A 6,000-nucleotide genomic window follows, 5' to 3' on the forward strand; every position below is an offset into this window, starting at 1 on the left:
TGTGAAGCAGGATTGTGACAGGGTAGGCAATTCTGTTTCCCTCAACACACCACCACTCCATTGAACACACACTTAGGAAGCACGGACCCCGTGTGTGATGTTTATTGCAATACAGTAGTCACATGCACACCCTGTTTGTACTGCATGTTACAGTAGGCTATGCAACAAACACCACAATATAAACTGGTTACATTATAGTGTATTCGGGGGTGGTGTGCTGAGAGGTGTTCCATCACAATCTTTCTTCCAGGATCTAGCACACGCTCTCAAATTAAGTCTACCACTCACTGGCTGTCCTTAGAAGCAGTCTAAAAGACAAGACAGATGTGTTCCGCAAACTGTGCTTTTACTTAACGCACTCCATACACATATGACATCCTTTAAGGGGGTCAAAGGGTTTACAGACAGCTCATTATTAGTTCACACAGATGGACAAAGAAACTCAAAGCCCAATGTGTAGGTCTAGAAATCATACTTCTTTGCTCTGATCCAAGCTATCCTGATTTCTGAGGTCAATCCTCAGACCAGGAGTAGACATTCTGCCCATTTGTTTTTATTAGGATCCCCATTAGCCAATGGCAACAGCTAGTCTTAAAGGGGTCCGACACAATGAAAAATACATTAATTTACATATATTTTAAAACATTAACATGTATTGTGCATCTATCAGTAACACATAGATGTCAGTACATACACACAACAAGTAGGTCACTTGGGGGAGAAGCGTGCCATGAGGTGAAGCATTGTTCGTTTTTTGAAACCAGGTTTGCTGTTCACTTGCAGTAGTTAAGATGGAAGGGAATTAAATGCAATAATGGCTCTGTATAATACTGTATGTTCCCTTGAATTTGTTCTGGACCTGGGGACTGTGAAAAGTGTGTATCAGTGCTGTGTGCAAGTTTACTATTCAAACAATTTGGAATTTCCTACACATGAATGTTTTTTATAAAATCAAGAAGTGATGCAGTCAGTCTTTCCTCAACTCTTAGCCAAGAGAGACTGGCATGCATAGTTTTGATATTAGCCCTCTGATTACAATGAAAAGCTAAATGTGAAACTCTGTTTTGGGCCAGCAGCAGCCTTAACTAGGTACTTCTTTGCAGCACTAGACCATGTGACTGGACAATAATCAAGATAAAACTAGTCAAGTTTCAGGACTTGCTACACAGATTTACAACCATTGAAGGACTGACCCCAATTAGTCGACTGGTCGATTGTTTGGTTTATCGAGAGAGAGAGAGAGACACAGCACCCGTCAAATGTTTGAACACCTACTCATTCAAGGGTTTCTTTATTTTGACTGTTTTCTACATTGCAGAATAATATTGAATGGCGGCAAAGGCGGCACTGAAATCTAACAGTACAGATCCTACAATCCAAACACACCAAAAAAGTTGTGAAGATGGCACGACAACCCATTTTCCCCTTCAGGAGACTGAAAAGATTTGGCATGGGTCCCCAGATCCTCAAAAGGTTCTACAGCTGCATTATCGAGAGTATCCTGACCAGTTGCATCACCGCCTGGTATGGCAACCACTCGGCATCTGACCGTAAGGCATTAGAGGGTAGTGCGCACAGCCCAGTACATCACCGAGCCAAGCGTCCTGCCATCAAGGACCTGTATAGTAGGCAGTGTCAGAGGAAGGCCCAAAAATTGTGACTCCAGTCACCCAAGTCATAGACTGTCCTCTGCTACCGCACAGCAAGTGGTCCCAGAGCACCAAGTCTAGGTCCAAATGGCTCCTTAACAGCTTCTACCCCCAAGCCATCAGACTGCTGAACAATTAATGAAACGGCCAACCGGACAATTTACATTGACACCCCTCCTTTGTTTTTACACAGCTCCTACTCTCTGTTTTTTTTATCTATGTATATAGTCACTTTACCCCTACCTACATGTACAAATTACCTCGACTAACCTGTACACCCGCACATTGACTCTGTACCGGCACAAAGCCTCGTTGTTGTTATTTTGTGTTACTTTTTATTTTGTAAATATGTTCTTAACTCTATTTCTTGAACTGCATTGTTGGTTAATAAGGGCTTGCAAGTAAGCATTTCACTGTAAGGTGAACAACACCTGTTGTTTTCGGCACATGTGACAAATAAAATGTGATATTCTAAATGTATTTCAACCAATCATTAGTCATTTGTGTCAGTGCAGTAAATGTTGAGTGCTCTTCTCTATAAACATGCTGAAAGTCTTAATTTGTTCACATAGAAATAGCTTGTGTGTTTGGTCAACAACAACAAAAACTTCCAACAGTGTGCCTATTCCAGCTCTGCATCGGTGTGGTCATGATGCACTGTGGATGTCGCCCATCTAGGTGGCTATAGGGTTCATAGGTCACCTGACATGACTGAGATCGTGGGTTCAAACCCCAGATGTTAATAATTGAGTTTGGGGGCTGTGAATGGTTCTATACTAGGAACTATCTGAATACTTCCCATGGGCTCATTCATTGATTGGGCCTATACAACAGCCCAAAACCGGTAATGGTTTTCCATATAAATGGATTAGTTGTAGGCCAAGTCAGAAGAGTAAGCAAGGCCTACTCTGGTGACAGAGGTTTAATGTACCATCCACTAAGACGCATCAAGGAAAGAAAAGCACATCAATATGATAACTGGCTCTTTAGGTCCATCCCACGGTAATCCTGTCACACTTCATCTGGACAGTGTTCCTGCCCCGGAAGGGCCAGGTTAGGCAGATGGTGTGGTTACTGTCCCTCCAGGAGATAAGGCATTTACCATTTAAAAATGACCAATAAACTGCAACAGATCCACTTGAATAGGCGTCCGTTTTGGTAAACCTACCCCCGCTGTAAAATATCTCTCCTGTTTGCCCACCTGTCTGTCTGTAGAATCAAAGACTACACTGACGTAAATTCAGCTGTGACAATAGGAAACTGCCCAAAGCAGGGTATCAAATAGCAAGCCGACATGCAAATTCTGCAAAGGAGTAGACTACAATACAGTGGGCTAATACTTAAAGCAAAAAAGTGCTTTCCTGATGTAAGTAATAACCATTACGGTGGCCTACTCCGTGTCCCAGTTTTCGACAGAATTAAATCCTGAATATTCTATATGTTGTCAACAACATATTTTGGGGGAAATTATGTTTATTTGCTTGTAGCCACTCAGAACCTTTTCAGAATATCGTTTCGAAAACATTCTAATCATAATAAGTTTATTAATATTGTGTCATTACTTCCCAAGCGCTTGTAAACGGTGGGATTAATTAATTGTACAACAAAAAAAATGGAATTACAAGTAAATGCCAAAGACAATTTATGCTTCTCAAATTACCAAGCCTCGCTTCCCAGTCGACGTAATTTTATTTCAATAAAGTCATAAAGTAGCCTTCTCGTACGAAAGGCTTATTGAGTTGCTGCAGCTTCATAAAAACAACATGTACAACAACACAACATACCCAACCCAGTGCGACAAAGTTGTAAACACTGCCAAGTTTTCTAAACGTCAACAATAGAGAGCATATTGAACAACACTATCGAATGTGTTCAAACATTATTATATTCGACGGGAAAAAAATGAAAACAGACAAGACATATTTTACTTACGTTCCAATGTAGCCAAAAGCCTCGCCTCGCGACCGACAAAGCCCTCACGACGCCAAGTTCTCTCCTTGAGCATAAAAAAACGTTGGACTTTTTTTTATATTATGCGTCGAATATAATCATTTTATTTCACCAAGCCGTACTAACTTTACTCTTCTGTGCTGTTTTATCGGCGAATTCTCTCTATCTACCGATAAGGGAATTCGCGACGGGCGGCTTCTTTGTTCCGCGAGCCATTCCGTGGAAATCACCGTTCATGTGTCGCTGATACGCACTGATTGGCCAAGTCGCTCGAGGGATAGGATCCGCAATAGGTGATGGCTAGGGCAACAGCAGAGCCATTTCTTTCCGCAGTCCTAAAGTCAGCCCATTTTTCGTGGCGAGGATATAATCATTCGACTAGCTAGTTTTGCTCACAACACTGACCTCGGGGAGTGAAGAAGTATCCTAGTCTAAATTTGAAATGACTTTTTCTATGCAACTAGCCTAAATGTTACTAGTAGCATAGGCCTACATTGCCCAATATTGGACTAAAGGAGCCTAACGTTACTCCTTAGTCCAAGTACCTTACATGGTTCTGTTTTAACTATACAGTCACCTCTCATGGCAGACCTCGTGGATCTGTTGCCGTGGGTTTTATGTTTGACAAAAGTACAAAGTGGAGGGGGAGCCAGGCCATTCAGGATCTTAAATACAAGAGGTGTTGCTATATTGCGCAATATTTCCCCAACTCGGGAGCTTATGTTTTCTGAGGATGTAACAGTGATTATGGCTATTGGCTTTCTATCAAGCACCTTGAGAGCCTGATTGTAGACAGACTGACCGGGCTTTAATGTTGTACAGCAAGCTTGGGCCCAACTAGGTCAACCAGTATGTTAAGTGGGGAAGTATCATGGCATTGAAGTTCAGTTTGGCTACCTCTGTAGTCAGACAATTTCGTATGAATTGGAAATGAGCGAGGTTGGATTTGGTTATTTGAGTTCCCTTTCTCACCTGCTTTTTAAAAGAGAGGTTGGAATCAAGTATCAGATACCACCTGGAGCCTCTCCCCAGACACATAGACATCTGGCTCAGTAGCATCAGATACAACCTGGAGCCTCTCCCCAGACACATAGACATCTGGCTCAGTAGCATCAGATACCACCTGGAGCCTCTCCCCAGACACATAGACATCTGGCTCAGTAGCATCAGATACCACCTGGAGCCTCTCCCCAGACACATAGACATCTGGCTCAGTAGCATCAGATACCACCTGGAGCCTCTCCCCAGACACATAGACATCTGGCTCAGTAGCATCAGATACCACCTGGAGCCTCTCCCCAGACACATAGACATCTGGCTCAGTAGCATCAGATACCACCTGGAGCCTCTCCCCAGACACATAGACATCTGGCTCAGTAGCATCAGATACCACCTGGAGCCTCTCCCCAGACACATAGACATCTGGGTCAGTAGCATCAGATACCACCTGGAGCCTCTCCCCAGACACATAGACATCTGGCTCAGTAGCATCAGATACCACCTGGAGCCTCTCCCCAGACACATAGATATCTGGCTCAGTAGCATCAGATACAACCTGGAGCCTCTCCCCAGACACATAGACATCTGGCTCAGTAGCATCAGATACCACCTGGAGCCTCTCCCCAGACACATAGACATCTGGCTCAGTAGCATCAGATACCACCTGGAGCCTCTCCCCAGACACATAGACATCTGGCTCAGTAGCATCAGATACCACCTGGAGCCTCTCCCCAGACACATAGACATCTGGCTCAGTAGCATCAGATACCACCTGGAGCCTCTCCCCAGACACATAGACATCTGGCTCAGTAGCATCAGATACCACCTGGAGCCTCTCCCCAGACACATAGATATCTGGCTCAGTAGCATCAGATACAACCTGGAGCCTCTCCCCAGACACATAGACATCTGGCTCAGTAGCATCAGATACCACCTGGAGCCTCTCCCCAGACACATAGACATCTGGGTCAGTAGCATCAGATACCACCTGGAGCCTCTCCCCAGACACATAGACATCTGGCTCAGTAGCATCAGATACCACCTGGAGCCTCTCCCCAGACACATAGACATCTGGCTCAGTAGCATCAGATACAACCTGGAGCCTCTCCCCAGACACATAGACATCTGGCTCAGTAGCATCAGATACCACCTGGAGCCTCTCCCCAGACACATAGACATCTGGCTCAGTAGCATCAGATACCACCTGGAGCCTCTCCCCAGACACATAGACATCTGGCTCAGTAGCATCAGATACCACCTGGAGCCTCTCCCCAGACACATAGACATCTGGCTCAGTAGCATCAGATACCACCTGGAGCCTCTCCCCAGACACATAGACATCTGGCTCAGTAGCATCAGATACCACCTGGAGCCTCTCCCCAGACACATAGACATCTGGCTC

The 6,000-nt window shown here is 44.5% G+C and overlaps 1 protein-coding gene across 2 annotated transcripts in view; it reads right to left on the bottom strand.

Annotated features, from left to right (window-relative positions):
• Positions 1–4,204, bottom strand: part of LOC110507935 (SPRY domain-containing SOCS box protein 4) — a 42,119-nt gene extending 37,915 nt beyond the window's left edge. The window contains exon 1 of one of the 2 annotated variants that reach the window (XM_021588356.3): positions 3,582–4,204. The gene's annotated coding sequence lies outside the window, so the exon portion shown is untranslated. The remainder of the gene's footprint in view (positions 1–3,581) is intronic. The other variant, XM_090223870.1, reaches the window with a different exon arrangement.
• Between the last annotated feature and the right edge of the window lie 1,796 nt (positions 4,205–6,000).

The sequence above is a fragment of the Oncorhynchus mykiss genome, chromosome 27 (genome assembly GCF_057628025.1).
Source record: "Oncorhynchus mykiss isolate SJ-2025 chromosome 27, ASM5762802v1, whole genome shotgun sequence".
Lineage (NCBI taxonomy): Eukaryota > Metazoa > Chordata > Actinopteri > Salmoniformes > Salmonidae > Oncorhynchus > Oncorhynchus mykiss.